Source organism: Atractosteus spatula, chromosome 3 (assembly GCF_055471065.1).
Source record: "Atractosteus spatula isolate fAtrSpa1 chromosome 3, fAtrSpa1.hap1, whole genome shotgun sequence".
NCBI classification, from domain to species: Eukaryota; Metazoa; Chordata; class Actinopteri; order Semionotiformes; family Lepisosteidae; genus Atractosteus; species Atractosteus spatula.
The window spans coordinates 15,816,089-15,835,615 of record NC_142708.1 but is presented as its reverse complement, the minus strand read 5'-3'; positions in this window follow the sequence as shown (position 1 = coordinate 15,835,615).

The window sequence follows — 19,527 nt, the reverse complement described above, 5'->3', positions numbered from 1 at the left end:
TAATTACATTGAGATTTTTTTTTACATATTTATGTTCAGTGTAGATTTACCTAAAATTTACTAGATGTTACTTGAAAAAAATATGTATGCAAATAAGGTGAACATAAACATGAAAGATATTTATGTGCCTGATGGACTGATTTTTTTTTAAGAAGCTTAGAAATAGAAATTCAGCTGTTAAACAAGCTGGCAACTAGAAGTGTGACCACATGAGCTCCCCCATAATTTACAAAATTAGATCACTGGGTAGCATTACAAGCGAAAAAATGTTTCCTTATGAACTGTAACAGATAAGAAAGAATTATAATGCCATGCAAAAAAGGAATTAGATTGCAAGATGAAAGAGTTTAATAGTAGATTTCCTGTTCAGTATTTTCAAATAGATATTTTGCTTTCACAGTATCAGGGAGTTGTTAATAGTGAGGCCATCAGACAAAGGACTTAAACTTTGAAAATGAAAAAAATGAAGACAAACTTAATTTTCACAAAAAGGAAAATGAAATGTCACAGGAGTGCTCGGGGGGTTCCTCACATCCTAATTTATACTGGCAAATTCTGGAAAGACACAATGAAATTACCACCATTTTATTGTGTTAATTACCTGTGGGACATTGCATTATTACTTCTCATAAATGTAAATGAGCCTGATTCTCCCAGGACATTGTACTGGATGAGGTGAATATGCAAACTGTGCTGGGCTGAATGTGTAGGGTTGAAAGGTGTTTTATTTCTGCTTTCAGTAAAAGGTTTGGGGGGGTATTCAGGTCTCTATTAGAATTTAAAAAAAAGAAAAAAAGAATTTTGTGTTATGAAAATTGGCAAGGAATATAGTCAGTAGAAAAAAATGAATCTTTAAATTATTTGCCTTAAAGAAAACAAGTTGTAATGTGAGGATTTTAGAGAATATATAAGCAGCCACACCACCAGATTAAACAAAGGATGTTCATCCAAATACAGAACTATGTTTTTTTTAATATCTGCATGATATCTCTACCATCCATTATATTTAACTGTTTCATATTATAAAACTTTGCAGTGAGCCTTAGCTTGTGTTGTCAGACACAGGTTTACACCCTAAATGGAATGACTGGAGTCAAATGGAGTCTACTGCAGGGCACATGCAACTAAAAAAGAACAATTTGTAGAACCGGTATTTTTAAAGTGTCACAAAAACAATAAGGCAACAACCCAGCCTCACTCTATAACTTCCTTCTTGACTATGCAGTGCCTACTGCAATGTGAGTGCCAGGTTACTCCTTACCTGCCACAATATGTGTCCTGGTGAGAAAGAGTGTGAATCATGCTAAAATAAAATGCATGATTCACACAAATATGACAGTACTCTGCAGAGCTGCAGGGTATAATCACACTTAGGCAGTACCTCAGTAATATAGCAAAGGGATTTTAGGCAGAAAGGAATTTTCAGAAACTGTGAAATGAGAAAGAAATGATTAATTATTCACATTGAATATATATATATATATATTCACATTCATTGCAATGATTAACATGAATGTAAATTCTTGGTTTGCCAACTTGTTGTTCCTTCTTCTTGCTCTCCAGTCTCTTATACCTGCTCCTTTACTTCTTTTGCTTGCCCCCTGAGGTGCAACCAGGTTCCCAGAAACACCAGGACTGCACTGTCATCCACTGACTTTTAGAACCTCATCAGAACCTATTTGTTTGGACTGTAGCTGTATATCTTAAAATCTATTATTGTCTTGCACATATTACCCATTACACTACCCTGTCCTGCTGTTATTGCATTTCTCTGCAAGTGCTACATTTAACCCATTTCATGTAGTTCTACTGTACTCCACTATCTAAACTACTGACCTTTATCATTTCATACTGTATTTGTAATGGGTTCTATGTTATTGTTTTAACCTTATACTGTATATGGTGCCCATTGAATAAATCGTAATTCAAAATTCAATATACTATAGATTTATCATTGTTCTTGTTTCTTATAGTTACTGAAAAATAAAATTACTGACACAAATATTTTTAAATTCATAATAATATATAGCTGTTTTCATTTTTACTGTGCCTGTAATTTGGAAGTAACAACAATTATTCAACATGGCTTATTAAAATGACTCTCATTGCAGTACAGATGAGAACCATGTAAGATTTCCCTGTAAATATGCTCCGTCAGAGCTATCCATATCTATAAATGTTGTTCCATGCTGACACAACATGCTCAGCAATACTCAGAGAGACAACACTGCAAACCCTGGTGCTCAGCAATTCATATGCATGGAGCTGAAGGCTGACTCAAGCTCAGCATGCTTGGTTAGCTGTTCACCATCACCTGAAGGGCCACAGCCAAGACTGATAATGCCAAGACTGCGGGACTCACCTTGTGCTCCAAATGAACACCTGTACTGGATGAACCCATAGGGATCTAACTGTGATAGCTTGTTTTTAATCCTAGAACAATATGGCTGTCTTTGACGTAAATCTTTTCAAACACATCCAGTATAAGGGTCAGTGCCAAGCTTGAAATCTTTTCATTTTGTTCAAGTAATATTTTCCTCCTCTGAACTTAAGAAATGTTACAAATGAGAGAAGGGCATTCGACTGCTCTAGCCTTTTTAGTTGTTAATAGCAAAATAGTTCCTAACATCTCATCTAGCTGTTTCCTTAAAGAAGCCATCGTATTTGACTTCAGCATCAGGAAAGAATACAGTACATATGAACTCATGTGTGAATATGTAGGTTTTATTCATGAGTTTTAAACTGTATAAGTATTTAGACGAGTATTAAAACCATATTTTTTAATTTCTATAATTGCGTTTGTTTTAAGGTTTTGGTACATTTGTCATTTACTGATCTTCTTCTCTTTTTTTCATTCAACCAATTAGCAGATTTTAATGAATGTTCAGATGTCTATGTGGAAATTTAATTCCTAAACAACTGGGTTTTAATTTTCTTGCATTACATTATTTGAATTCATTTCATTTTTGTATTAAAGAATTGTGTTTTCTTGCTGTCAACCAGGAACACTGTCATTTTTTATTTTTCCTTGTTGGGCCAAAGAAACAGAAGTAATTCAAAAGAATCAGCCAGAAGGAATAGCTCTATATCAGAAACATAGAATCAAGACGTGTGGTGGAGCAACAAAGATGAAAAATGGAAATGCGTTTGTGAAAGAGTCTCGGAGAATTCTTTACCTGCCTTTGAGTTGACAAAGGATGATGATGATGATGATTGTGACTTTTCACATATTTTTTTTTGTATTGGTAGCCTAGCTAACGTATATTATACTGTATACAAAACACAAAGACCTTTTGGAAACACATCTAAAAAACTCCTTGATTCAATATAAAATAATTTACAATGCATCTAACATTTCCACACTATAATGGGATGATTAAATAGTTTTTCTACAATTTTTCTGCAGAAATTATATTCTTAAAGTATTTGGTATGAACATACCAAGTTACTTGCTATATCATATACTGTATAATATGATAAGGAAAACTTAAGTTTGTCTTTAATGACATATAATGAAACAAAATGATGGCACAGTGATCATGTAAAAAACATTCATATTCTCCCTGACTACAAAAACAAATTACATAATCTAATTTAAAGCAACTGTTCTTTTTTAAGTTCATTGCAATGAAGGCTTTTCTACTGAATAAATGAAATCATTAGTGTCGCAGAGATGTCATGAAACATTCTCAGAGCCAAAATCAGAGCATCCTGTCTTCTTAACTGAAATAATCTTAAAAAAAACTAAAACACTTTGAATGCAAAAACTATTTTACTTTTAATTAAAAAGGGAAATTAAATTATTTCCATAACTTCTGCTAATAAAGGCAGATCAAATCTGAAATGCTTAGAAGCCCATTTGCAAATCACGGAACTTGACTAACCAATAGTGTTTTCCAATGACTTGTTTCAGAAAGCAAGCTATGCCACACAAAGGCTATCTGAATTCATAATTTCAGAGTAAATTAATTTCAGTCAATTCAACATTAAATAATTATACTAGTTCATATTACATTATGAATCATGTTTACTCAATCTGTAAACCAAAGAAAAGTTGAGAGATTAGTGAAAAAAGACCATGATTTTATCTACAGCAATCCTGGACAAATTAATGTGCTAAAGCAGACTCTCAATCTATCAATCATAATAAATTCAATAACATGACTAGTATTAAAAAAAGCCTTCATACTAAAAAGGAGTAATATTCCTGATAGTATCAATATTATCCTCTCTTAAGTCCCCGTAGACTGTGTGCATCTGATAATAAAACTTTTGGAGTACACGTTGATAAGCAGTAGTTTCTTGTCTTGAAAGCAGACTTCTGAACTGTCAGATGCCAAGTGGCACATACCTGTGAGCAATTAATTGTAACATGACTCCCTAGCACCTCTTTATCTAAAGAGTTGTGGGAGTGTGGAACAAGCCAGGTTGTTGAACCCGAGAGATCCTTTGAAGAAATGGCTGGATGAGATCCTTTGATCAAGTCCATCCAAACGTCTGAATGGGCTAGACGGATCGAATGACCCCTCTCATTTGTAACCTTTCTTATGTTGTTGTAATCTTCTCAGTAAAAGTAGCAGAAAGTGCTCAAGGTATCACTCTTTAAACTTTAAATTAAAGTTCAGTGGTTTGGTTGGAACCAAATGAATGCGAGACATGAATATGTATAAAGTATTTGGTCCGACTTGCAGATTTCTGGTTCCCTCCCCCCTTACTACTGTACGGAGTGAGCAAGGACATTTGCTACAAAGCTGTAGATGGGGAGGTGGGGGATGTGAGAGAGATAAATGACAGATAAATGAATTCCTGGGGGCGACACATACAGTACTGTATATACGTAGGCGAGCAGAAGTGTGCAAACATCTGTTACGGACTTCATTAATTAATTTATTGACATTGAAATATAATTTTTTTACAGCATTCCTGAATGTTGTAAAATTTGAAGTCAAATAGATTACAAAAGTATATATAAAAAACGTTCTTATATAAAGATACAGTTGAGAAACAAGAACAGACCTCCAAGTGTGGTGAGGTAGTTTCTCTATAATCTGCACACTCCCTGAATATACAAGCTACAGTTGAACAGAGTTTGGTGAAATCCAGACATTTGATTCATTTTTTTCTTGAACCATGAACATTGAAATAGATTCAGTGTATAATGCTCTTTTATTTTTATTTAACAAGTGTCACTAAACTTATTGAGCACTCAAATATATAGAACTCAAATATATAAAAGATGTTTATTAACATCCCAAAACCAAAATGTAAAAAATACGTACAGTTTTTATATTTAATACACCAGCATACTCAGAAGTATGCTCTATCTAAAGTTCAGTTATTGTTATATACTGCTACGTTCAAGAAATTAATTCACTTACAAAAGTGTTGCTTCATAGGGTGATTGTAAATTTAAAAGCTGCTTCACTGATGGTTACCTATAGTTTAACAAAAATATTTAACACCCTTAACTTAGTGAATAACCTTATTTTAGATACATCAGTGTCAATACTTCTCTCTGCAACCATCTGCTTCCCCTTTATAATACTAGGCACATCGATTGAGAGCAAATTCCCATTTACAGTGATGACCTGGATGATCCATTCATACTGTACATCAGGGCATTTATGAGAGCAGTCTGAGTGAAGTACCTTGCTCTATGCTACAACAATAGCATCTATGATGATGGGCTCTACACAATCTTGCTTCCTAAGCTATGTTTGGAATCTGGTAGTTGTTTGATTTTTAAACTGTGAATGTGGTATATGAATTTTATTGTGTCTTTGTTTCTTATTAGGTTTCATGTTGTTAAATATTTTGCCAGGCTTAAATACTTTGCAATAAATGAAATTTGGATGATTTTATTTTGAATATGGTTTGCAACCAAATGTAATGTAAAATAATTATTTATAAACAACTCCAGGTACAAAACTGCTTTTCTAGGTTCAGCAATTTAGTGCTTTTAGTACATATGTATGGGTTTTATACAGGAGCAGTGGTTAGACCTTCTGCGCATAGTAGATAAATGTGGATAAATGGAAAATATTGTTTTATCTACCACTACAAGTTTGGCTATTATATTCAAAGACATGGGGTAAGAATATTATTAATTTTAGTTTGCATTTTATGTAGACTTCAACTTATATGAACACATTTGTCTGTAAAGCACAGTTTTTTAATCAATAGTGAAATATTTTGTGTTAAATGTTTTATTTGCCATTTAAAATATTTGCTTTTTAAAAAACAAGCCTCAGTCTGAAAGTCTGCGACAAACTTTGCAAATAATGATATGTAAAAGAAGTTGCAAAAAAATAAATAAATTCCTTGAAAAAAACTGGGCCACATAAATTTTTAAGACTTAAGGTATAAGAGATAGGAAATGTGGGAAACACAATCCTATTAAGTATACAATAGGTTAAAGGTGCTTTATAACTTATTGGATTTGCATTACAAAAAATAATTTATCTAAAGTACAGCCCTAGTAAACTTTTTTTTAATTTCATTTCATTTTGGAATGTATTTTATCACCTGTCAGTTTTGCCCTACGGTATGTCCTCTTAAATTGGATCTGTAAGCCCTTCATAAAGTTTAATAAATCTTCAGCAATTCACCCCAGAGAAATGATATTAAAAAACCTTCAAATGTGAAGTTGAACCTAGACGCAGCTCTGGGGAATTAGATCACCATAATCAGGTTGTAATGAAAGCCTCTGTCGCTGTTATTTCCCAGTCATAATCTGTCTGTCTTTATGAAAAAAAGGCCTTGTCTTCGGTTCATCTGCAGCTTTAATTGGAAGATGTCTTCATTTCACTTGGGGCCCACTGGGATAATAACTCAGCCCCATGTTTAAACACGGGCCCAAGCCGCTGATATTTTTCATTTAGTAAAGCATGCCTCTTTAAATGATTTAGCAAATCATCATGAATGCCAGCTTCTGTGATTGGCAGCTCATTGCCAGAACGCCATTTGCATGACATTTGTTCTATGGCTGGAAAAGCAGCAGCAGGTAAACACGCAGGGACCTATTCTGACTCCCTTCCTGTTTATTTTCTCATAATCAAATGGCATTTATAAAAACAGGGAGCGAAAGGTGGAGGGATGAGGATGGAAGGCAAAATACAGGTGAACAACAATAAGCGAGAAAATAATGTCATCAAGCTAAATGTGATGACTTTATTCGTGTGATATTTGGATGATGACAGACCACTTATTACTCTGGTGCTTTCTGAGCTTCCCACCAGACTTGTTTTAATATAAAAACAAAGGAATAACTCCTGGTGGGGGTGATTTCCAGATGTGTTCTCTCTTTCTGGGAATTATATTAAGTGTTGTGTAAGATTGTGCGTTGATGACACACATCAGCACAAGCTGCATGTACTCGTTGGATACAAACACAGTTTATCGGTGAATGCAAAGATCTGATGTATTTTTTAAAAAAGATCTTTACTTTTATGTATTCTATAATTCATTAGCAAAGAAGGCCCATTGTTAGACTGTCATATGCATATATGATATAATTTTCATGTTGAATTTAAGATCCTTTTACAGTAGATGAACCTTATTGGTGCTATGAACAATGCAGTTTTAATTAAGTTATTGCCGAAATACAATGAACTACCGAACCTGAAAAACTGTTTTGATGTACTAAAAGAATCAGATCTGTAACAAATCTTTAAAAGGATAAATACTTTTTTTCTCACTGCCTGTGTGATAGAGTTGAGACAAGTATTTTAAAGTACAAAGAAGTATGGCTAAAAAGGACAAATCCCTAAGCTTTGATATACCTACATCTTTGAACCATGTAAAAAAAGAGCTTTGAAATACCAGTTCTGTAGTATTTGTGTTTTTATGTGGGAGCTAAGACAAATGTTGCTATATAGAAAAAAACTTAAACATGAAAAATCTCTACAGCTCCAACTTGATAGCTGGAAGGGTATGAGTATGCTGTAAGACAGAAAATAATCTAGCAGAACTTTAAATATTTAAGGCTGTTAAATAGAGATGTACTGTAAGTGCAAGTTACATGAAAAATTATTTTTGATTGTTAACACATGCATTACTCCTGATGCTAGTTTTAGTCAATGAGTGTACAACATTTACATTTAAAGCATACAAACTGTAAGAAACAAGCAAATTCAGTGGAACAAAGCATTTTTCACACTTAGTGAACAATAATATCCATTTGTATTTTAAACTTTACATGTGTTAAAAACCAACATCGTGAAATGTGAGATTTCTCAGAGCTACAGATCCTGAAAAAAGTGTCAATAATTATAAACTTGCGTCTTGGCATCTGAGCTAAATCAGATTACAAGCAGCAAATCACTACGAAAGAATCAATAGGTTTTGTAATTCTAATTAAGCTCAACCAAATAGTTTTGATAATTACTCTAATTGAAAATGGAATGGTTAGATTAATTACTTGACGAGGGGGAAATAACCTTTCAAAGATTATTCTACTTTATTTCACATAAAAAGCTTAATTGGTGCTACAAAAGAATCAAAGGTTGCTCTGTGAAAAGGTAAGCTTTACAATGCACTTGGCAGTGGAAATGGATTTATTCAAAGAATCACATGATATTTTGGGAGATTTGTGTATTTCCAACAGTTCACAAGGAACAAAAATACCCAAGAACTGAATGCATTTGAGAGTGGTTATTGAAATCCATGGTCATAGGACAGGGAGACTACAGTCTCCATGCAGAGTGAATAGTTAACTATGGGCTAGATGTACAGGTGGAGGGGTAGAGTGTTATACTGTAAAGGACGAACACAAAAATGTATGTATGGTATGTACAGCTTTGGGGAAATACCATCAGTAATGATTAGGAATATTTCATGGCATCAGGCATGATTTGGGAAAGCTGCAGTGAAAGTGACTTGGTTCGTGTGACCTCCTCTGAAGTTCCATTAACTCCTCTATGAAACCTCCTGAAACTGAAGGATGTGTTTCTTGAGTCTCTATAGATAGAAAACATACTCCAAAAGAGATTGAATTATTCCTACCTAACTGAATGCATTTTTAAAGAACAAATCCTTGAAACACAAAATCCATATGCTTATCATATATTTTCAGCCCCCTCTAATGATGTCTCATTTGGGTGAATTACCAATGATGTATGCATATTGTTTCAAAAATAATATTTTAATTAAAACATGAATCATGGAGATTTAAACTGAACACTTTTGTGGCCATAAGAAATTAAATGTCAGAAAAAAAAACTTGCAAAGAAAAGTAAAAATCAATGCTAGATAGAAGCACCTTTGACAGCAATTATACAGTTGTGAATCTTTCTGGATTAGTCTACCAACTTTGCACAGGCATGATGGTGCAGTTTTCACCTATTGTTCTTTGTTAGCTTAGGATCATTTTCAGGTCTTACAATATATTTTATATTGAATTGAAATTGGATTCAAAGTTAGGACTTTGACTGGGACACTCAAGGACATGTGTTTTCTTATTCTTTAACAACTCTAGTGTAGCTTTGGCCTTGTGTCTTGGGTTATTGTCGAGCTGACAGGAGACTGTTCATCCCAGCTTCAGGTGTTAGTTTTTCTCTAAGATTTACCTGTATTTTGCTCTATTCATTTTTACCTTCAGCCTTCGTGGTCCAGGGGCTATTCAAGGTTAAAGTCAAAGGTAATAGCTAGTTTGACACTGGAACTCTGGTGGGCAGAGGAAGATGCTTTTGATTGGATGAGTAGCCTAATGCGGAACGCGGAAGGAGAGTTGCTGCTTGTTGAATTTAGCTAGATGATAAGAACATATTTTGAGCTGAATACTTGAAAAGAGAAGGAATATCAGCTATGCACGTGGCTGGAAGCTTTGGGAGTGGAAAGAGTCGAAGGCTGATACAAACCACTTGGACTCCAACTGAAAGGAAGGGTAAATGGAGATGAGAACCCATTACTGTAGCTGCCTAGGTCCAGCTAGGAACAGCATAGGCGTGAACAAGGAAGCTCGGATCTGATGCAAACTGGCTCCATGCACACACAACCAAGATGCTTAATGGGCATCAGTGACCTAGGGTGCCTGCAGTAGGCAACGAGAAAAAGGATTGGGGAGATGGAAGAGATAAAACAGCATATAAGCTGGGGCCATAGATGCAGTGGGTTGTATGTTCAAGATTAGAAAGAGAGAGAGGGGGACAAAACCACCATGGAGGTATCTGCCACAGTTGCTCAGTTTCTGGGAGGCTTGCTGGCATCCAAAGATTTTCTGTGGAGCTTTGTGATTGGGGAGGTGAGATCAGTTCTGGTCCTGGATGAACACGATGAAGGTAAGGTCTGAATGTAAGATGCATCCATCTGCAGTGAAGCCACTTGCAGAGTGTTTGAGAGGATATTTCGTGGCACAGTGTCCAACCAGTGAGCTTTCATACTGTATGTGGTGAAGTGCGACATTAGAATTTGGCCTCCACCCGAATGTCTGTTCAATAGCACCGTTAGGCAGACAAGTTAAGGTTCAGAGACACGACATAAACGTTTACCTGCTGAAAATTTTTGCTCTTTCATAAAGAAACATTTTTTTCTAATTTCTGTTGGATTTTCCTCCTTGATCTAGGTGATCAGTAAAGGTCAAAGTTGTCAACCTGCTCCTATTCTCAATGTCTGCAATGGGTTTTTGTGTCTCTTCAAAATATAGAACAAGATAAGACTAAAGGTTGTCAAAGAACACAGAAAAAAAACATTGTAGGATTTGAAAAGTTTTTCATTTGAAAACAATAACTTTCATTTAATAGCAAAATATTGCCAACAAATTCCATTATATCTCTAAGTTTGACATTCAAAGCTTATTAAGTGTAGGAACAAAAGCACTTTATATATATTATAAAGTCCATGTTTGAAATGCATTGCTTAAAGTGCAGTTGTAAATATATATATATTAACTTACGAAATATGTTTTTGACACCTCAGCTCTTGATGAATGTATGAGTGATATTGTTGGAGCACTATGAGCGAGCCTTAAATGATGTCTGCAAGATATGATATATTAGAAGTAAATGCAATTGCCATAGTAATCTGATTTTATTATGCTAGGGGCTCTCTGAGGTAAACTTTTAGTGGAAGAAATAAGACAAAATTTTATTACAGCAGGGCAGTGTTTGTATTGTGTGAGTGTTTTTATTTCATTTTTATTATTTTTTATTTCTGTATCAACCTTACACTACGGTATGTTGCAAAAAAGATTTTGTTTTACTTTGTAATACCTCCTTGTAATTTGCTTTTTATTGTATTCACTTATTTAATATTTTCTCATCTATAATTATATATTGTTAAATTTAGTTTTATGTTTCATTTGCATGAACATCTAAATCAGTAAATATCATCCTTAGTGTCCAATATTATTGTGTATGATTTATTTTTTAACTGTGACATTGTAACATTCTGCTGCTTGAATGTATTTAATAAGAATTGTAATAGATTGTAATAGAGCCTGCATTTCTCAGATTATGTAAAATACAGCTATAGAACAAATTCTTTGTCAACGTTTTTCAGTTACAACTATCAAACTGAGCTTTATATATTTACACACCTTTGCTGTAAAATATATTTTTTAATTAAATGGTGGCTGCTTTTAATGTTGTTCTTTCATCCCCCATTTCTTTTTCTCCTCTGATACAATTTTGAAGCTGGATCAGGATCTGCTTACAAAATGTCACACAAATCTTAAATACTTTTAAAACATTATTTCATGGCAGAGTGCCATTACTGATAACTGTTAATTAAACTGAGGCACATGAGGTTACCGAACAAGTGCATGAATTTCCTCAGATATATTCAATGCCTTTTAATATTAGTATAAGCTATATAAGGTGGCACTGTGGTGCAGCTGTTAGCATTGTTGTTTTGCAGCACTATGGCCCTTGGGTCCAATTCCAGACCTTGAGTGTTATCTGTGTGCAATTTGTATGTGCTTTGCTTTCTTCTCACAGTTTGCAAAGGAATAGGTACTGTAAAGTACTGTAGGTTAATTGGCTTCTGGGGAAATTGGTCCTGGAGTGAGTGTGTCTCTGATCCACCCTTCATCCATTCAACCATTTTCTAACCCCTTCATCTAATTCAGGGTTGCAGGGGAGCTGGAGCCCAAACAATAGGCACAAAGCAGGGTACACCCTGGGCAGTAAGTCAGTCCATTGAATAGCACACACAGACAGAAACATGCACACAATCACACTAGTGCTACATTTTGCAGAAGCTAATTAATGTACTGATACAGTATGTCTTTGGGTGGTGGGAAGACACCAGAGCACCTGGAGGAAACTCATGCAAACATGGGGAGAACATACAAACCCCACACAGATAGCACTCCAGGACCATATCTGAACCCAGCAGAGGCAGCAATACTAGCCACTGCATCACCATGTTGTTCATTTATAGTTCAATCAGTAGTAATTCATATTTCTTACAATTATTGACTTTAAACTCAGCACTAACCCTAATTTTAGTATTCACTAGTTTCAAGAAGAAACGCATCTTCATGAGCACTGTTTCCTCAAAGCAATAATGGTTTTCTCCTTGTGTTGGAACATGGTGTTGTGTATCAGTGTCCACTGTTCCCAATCATTCTGCAAAATGTTCCACTAGGATAGGTGAAGCCAAAATCATAATGAGCCAAATACAACTTCATACAAAACTCATTATGAAATGTGGGAAATAAAATGTCATGCATAGCATTGCAGAAAAAATGTTGACTAGTACATTTTAGAAATCAATATTAGTGTGTAGTGGAAAAGTTTTCTCTTTGCCTTACAGACACATATCTCAGAGAAGGTTATATTTTAAACAAATATCACTATGCTTGTAGAAGTATTACTTTCTTATTCTTCAGAAGAACCTAAAGACAGCTCCTGAGTGCTCCATTTGTTAAAAAATGGAGAATTCAGGTTTGAACCTGTGTCAAGAAACTTCCATGGTGACTTAAAGTACATAATCTACTGTGAATTGCTCTGTCACTGGGCATGAAAGTGTTAATTTGGCTATATTTTGAGAAACCTGTTAGCAAAATAAAAAAATAGTATCACAAGTTTATTATCACAAAATTTTTATCACAAAATGGAAAAACGGTATTTACCTTGCCAACCTTCTGTCATGGATATCGGAAAGGGCATGCCGTGGAATGGCCAGGAGAGCAATAAAGACCCTATGCGTAGTGGCAAAACAGGGGTTAGCCCTGGCTCAGGAGGTCAGACGGTGTCGGGTAGAAACCTATGCCCTCAGGCCCCGGAGGAGACGACCTGGTGCTAGGTGGGTCTCAAGACATCCGAACCCTCAATGCTGAGCGACGAGGAAAGGGTGACCTGGAAATACAGTATATAGCCCCACACAGACACACCGGAAGGACAAGCAAAGCAGAGACAAACTAGGAACAGGACAGAGTAGGAGTGCCCTCTAGCTGTAGAGGGCATGACACCTTCTATTATGTCAAACCATAAAAGTAAAGTAAAGGACAAAGGATATAGGGGTGATGCTGAAATAGACATAGTACAAAATCGTAATTGTGAAATTCACTGTACCTTGTAGAATGGGATAACATACTGAAGGCAACCTGGTGCAAAGCATACATACAGATAAAACTTTTTGTGTTGCTTCAAAAGATGCACAGTAAACCCCAGTCAACAGATGACTGTAGCTGCTGTTATCCAGCAAAATGCATATACTGCTGTCATGCCTTTGTAATTATAAGAACATTTAAATAGCTCCAAAACTATGAAAATACCATTAGATTTCCCTGAATTTAGTCTAAGACTGTTCAGTGCCCAATACTTGATTGATTTTCGTTAATCAAGTAAGGCTCCACTGGTGATGGTGGCTTGTAAGGCTGTAGCCTTGTTTCCTTGGTGCTCCACTCCTGCTGTTTGTAGCGATCTGATGGACTGGTGTCCCATTCGGGATTATCCCGTAATGTCCCCGCTGCTTGCTGGGATAGGCTTTGGCTCTCCACCGACTCTATATTGGACAGAACAGTAAAAAAATGGATTAATGGATAGACCTTAGCTGTGGAAGCAAAAAACAAAGCTACCTCGATCTTTGAATTTAAATGTTTTTCATCTAATTGAAGTACTGTGTGACTTGTATATATACCATAAAACAGAGTATATATGACTAGGGAGAAGTTATGTTAATCTATGGATCTCTGTTTTATGGTATATATACAAGTCACACAGTACTTCAATTAGAAGAAAAATATTTAAATTAAACATCAAAGTAGAGTTAGCTTTGCTTTTTGCTTTGTTTTTGATTGTGCCTACTATTGCTTCCTTTACTACTGTTTAACAAACCAAAACGACAATAAAAAGAATGCAGAAAACTGTATTTATATATCGTGGCATTACGCGGGGGCGTTCCCAGTGTGCCTTTGTAGTCCCAGGTGTCCTGGCTACTAGATGACGAGCCACAGCAGGGGCGGGTCCTATAAAGGCACACTGGACACGCCCGGAAGGGGGAGTGACAGTTCCGGAGGGAATTGCACCCACGGAAAGCGTTCTTTTTCTTTTCTTTTTTCGCCTGACGGGTTGTGCGGTACCACCGGGGCAGGCTGCTCTTTTTCCACGAGTTGTATTTTTGTTTTTGTCTTACGTGCCCTGCTTCACAAACCTGCACCCCTCTAAACAGGGTAAATCCAATCTGGTCGCCGCTGTGCCAGCGGTTCTTTTTTTCCCGGGTTGGACCCCGTTAAATAGGGTAAGCACATCCTGGAGGTTACGAGGCACACTGGTAAACCTTTCGGTTTTGTCGTTGTTTCTTTTTTACCCTTTTTGTGTTATTTTCGGTCTCTGCTAACCTCACACCGGTGGTTCAATTCCCTCACCCGGGACGTTGACTTTTTACCGGTGCTCGCCGTGGCGCCTCCCACTCAACACTACATATACACACAATATCTAGTCTTCTTCGTGAAATGCTAGTGTCCTTGCCAAAGGCAAATAACACACATTAAAAGACATTTTGCTCTCATGTTACAGCTGTTTTTTAATCAAAATATACCACCATCTCAGTAATTGTGGATGCATGTAGCCTGGACCTTTTTATCATCAACTGCTTTACAAGTGTATTGGCATCTACATAATCTAATCGCTTCTCTAAGCATATTAATGCGAGCATTCTTTTCACTCTCTTGTAAGTAGAATGCGTGAGGCACTGATCTTAATATCGGCACTGTATATCCATCTAAAACTTGAAAGTATAAAAGGATTTATTCAAATGCACTTTTAAATGTTTTTTCCTAAGACAGGTGTCTATGCTTGGTTGCCTAGTTGCTTGGCTTACATATTAATTAGCCTTAGCATCAATGTGTTTCTTCTTCATTAATCCACGTTAATCCACTAACAATGTATTTTATGTGTCTATTGCATATGTTGGATTTGTTGATCCATCAACGGGTTCTTCATTTTTATATTCCGAATTGGAGTTTAAAATTCTTCTGCTGGAGGGACTAGATATGTGAATCAGACTAATTTTGCTAAATGGCGATGTATCTGCTTTTAATCTACTGCGTGTTCAAACACTTTTTAAATTCCCTTTTCTGTTTCTAGTACTCTTTTGCAAGGAGTTAGTGTTAAAGAGAAACATGTCATCTGAATTTAAAGTCAAAGCCGTCTGAGCAGGAGAACATAGATCTCACCAAAAGAAAATCTTCAGAAGATACAGCTCTTGGCTTTGATGTCACCTCATTAAATTGAGATTCAAATTTTTCTAACAGATGTATTATTTTAAAAGCCTTTCCTGCCAACTGAAAGATGTTGGCTTTTTATCAGCACACATTTCAGAGTAGATTTAAACAGAAAGCAAAGCCCCCCAAATCCCTCTGATCTGCTGTCTTTGATTTCTGCTGTCTGTTGAATGAAATGGAATGTGCAGTTGGAGCTGTACAGGTAGGAGGCAGGTGGAACTGTCTCTGATCGGCTCTTCTGCATTCCATATTTCTCATTTCAAGGCAACTGCAAGCCTCATGATTTCTGAGTAATTTGGATATTAACTAAAGAGATGTGGAAAACAGACCTTTGTGTGGCATGCCGAAACAAAGCTACAACTTTTGTCAAGGGAATCTGTTCTACTTTATATAAAGAACCAACAACTTGACACCCTGAGGCAAAGACGGAAGATTTTTCAGTTTGCAACTCATGTACAATAATTGACACACTTTACTTTTTTATTATTTTATTTTATGTATTTCTAAAGTTGTTTTATCCATTTGTGAAGATTTTGATTGAATTTATATTTTCACATTGCCAGGACAGATATAGAAAAAAATATGTTCTAATCTGTTTTGTTTGTACTTTTAACGGCTAGAGATTGGCCCAGTGTATTGGGCTAAGCTGCCATTTTCTTTATGTCATTGTGTCATTGCGCTTTAGTTAAAAGTAAGCCCAAGTCTGCCACGTTAGTTAGTCAAGGAATGTGTGGTGAGGTTGATGCTTGAGTTGTATGTGATTACATGATAAATCAATGCAACTAATCAAAAGTAGATGACACAATTTCTTTTAAGAGAGTAGTATAAACAAAGTAAGGAGCTCACAAAGAATTGAGAAGAAGAGAACAATGAAAGATTTCAGTAGAGAAAGAAAGAAGAAGAAAGTCACCAGGATCCCCAAGTCCACTTTGGCTCAAAATAAGCTGTTTGCATTTCAAGGATAGGCAAAGGAGGAACTGGAGTCATTCATTGAGTGTTTTTCTTTCCTTTAAATTTGGCAAGGAGAGAATATTTTCCTTTATGACAGGGATGTTACGCAGAGCAGGATGAGGGGCGCATTAAGGCTACATAGTTGCATCCTTAACAAAAACTTTAGCCAGAAGATGTTTAAGTGATCATTATACATTTTCTAAAAGAAGTCCAGGAATTGCTTCCTTTAGCTTTTTGTGAAAACATTAAATACCGCTAGTTGAAAATCGCCTGCAGTTTTACCTGATAAATGTATGTGACTCAGTAGGAGTGGTGTTTTTTTAGGAAATTAATGCAAAGTTTCTTTCAGTTGAAACTGTCAAAGGAGCTTCCGTGCACCATCAGATCATCCATGTACACGAGGCACTGCATCAGGGGAATTGGCTCCTGGTTCTTATTTATGAGTTGCTCAAATGTGGCTGGAGCATTGCAGGGGCTGAAGGGCATTACTAGGAACTGCCAGTGCCCATGTCCTGTCAAGTAGGTAGTTTTGGGGCAAACCTTGAGAGTGAACTCCACCTGCCAGTAGCCACTCTGGAGCTACAGCAATGAGAACCAGGAAGGGCCAGCCAGGTAGTTCAGGCACCCATCAACCCAGGCCTGGGGTAGAAGTCCTCAAGGGTGACTGCATTCACCCTCTGGTAGTCCACACAGAAGCACCTGGTGGCATCCGTCTTATACGGATGCTGGAAGAGGTGGGTCCGGCCCAGGTCCTGCAAAGCCACTACAAAGGCGTGCAGGAACAGCTGCATGAAGTCCCAGAGGCATTCCACCTGCTTCTTTGTCAAGTCCTTGGCACTCCTCTCCTACACAACCTGAATTACTGCCGTCCTGGTGCTGTGTTCCTGCCTCTGCCTGGTGATGCTCTTCAGTGGCAGGAGCCAAGGGTGCCAGCTGGGGTGCCTGGGAGTTCCCATGGCCTGACTTGTTTTTTACTTAGGCAGAGCTCCCCATGGAGAGTGCTTGCCAAAGAGGGAGCCCTGGTGATGCAGACAGGTCTTTGACTGTTGGTCTGGCTTCTTTAAGGATGTGGGTGAAGAACGGGGGTCCTCAGGGCATGCTGTACCCCGGGGCCGTACCTTGGGGCTGCTAGGAATGCTGTTGGCCCTGGTTCTGCCTGTGGTAGAGTTGGAGTGAGGGGCTCATTGGTGGGGGTGCAGAAGGAAGAGGGACTGACCTTGGTGGCAATTTCCAGATGTAATGCTGTGCGTAGCAACAGGACTGTGAAAAGTAAACCTGATCACAGGTCGCAGAAATGTCAGTCTCAAAAATTAGAATCGGTCAGTTCCACACTTCTGCGCAGACAGCACAAGAAATGGCGTCTGGCTCTGAGGCAAGCAGTCTCTCTGTTACACAAGATATGGTTCAATAAATTAAATATTATATTTTAAACTATTTAAAACCATAACCATATATTAAAGATAGCACTGGAAAGGACTATGTATTTTCTTAACATATTTTCAATTTTTATAATTCTAATTATACTTGTTTTTCCAAACAAAAACAGAATAAAAGCACCTGAGACCAAATATATCCCTAATTAGCACCATCAAAAATAAGACAAATCATCAGTAGATATACAAGTTATTTGTTCAATTATATAATCAAATGTCTAAAATAAAATAATCCTGACTTGTTCAGGCAGAGTTCCTTCTGAAAGATAATTATGCACAATTTACATTACAATTATCCATTCAAGATTCTTTTGTAAAATCAGTTTCTACTCTAGTCTCGTTTAAAAAATCAGAGACAATAAAATAAGTATGCAGCTCAGTCATCTTTAACTCCTCTCGTATGCTTATTCTGTTCATTAAAGCATACACAGGATAGTTATGTCCACTGTTTTCACAATTGCATAACACTTTCATATTAACTCATTGTCTTGTATGCAAATCATGAAAGAGCACAATTGAAATCATATAAAAAGCATTGAGATTCTTGGATTGTATCTATGTATCTACTCATATCCTAGCTGTTCAAAGTCTTAAGGGAAGGTAAGAGATGCTTAGGTTTGAATTCTGACAGAACTAACATTGCAGGGGTCTCTTCAATTATATACTGTCCATATACTGTGCCTTGCAAAAATATTCACACCCATTCAAATGATGTCACATTTTGATTAATCAATTAATTAGTCTTTTAAGGTGAATATTTTTAAACTAAAACTAAAATTAAACACATAACTCAAATTAAACACATTTATGGGTCAAATCAAGTTCTGACTGCAAAACACATTTAAACATAATATATATGTTACATTATTAGAATGAATGCAAAGTCATCCGAGAGAAAGATGCTTTTTAAGTAGATTTAAAATAAATAAGAACAAATACTGACAATAAGCATTTGTTTTCCTCGCAAAGACTGATAAAGATAAAGCATTTCTTATTGGGCTTAATGCCCTATCAATCAAGGCTTTTGCATTAAAGTGTCATTTATGCTACAATAGCAGTATAAATATGTATATACATATTGTATTTCATGAGGGATAACGACATCCAAGAATCAGATGATTTGTGAATGTTTATTATTTAAGTTTAATAGGTTTTTGCTTAACCTGCTTGGTTAAGAAGTTGTCTCCTGGCAATAGGACGAGGAGGGTCAGACCCCCATTCAGACAGAGGAGTTAACCAAGAGGCAGCTGCACAGGTGATATGGTGAAGACACAATGAATGCAACAAAGGTGTTTGCAAGACATATACAGTACTGTATATGTTGAAAGTCAGCAATGACTGTGATTATAAAACAGCTGGGTGAAACTGACTTTGTCTGTTATTATCCCTCCCTGTCGCCCATATTATATTTTACATTTTATATGAAAAAGTAAAATTCTGAAGGACATCTGTTTCCATACTGCCCCCATTGAATAC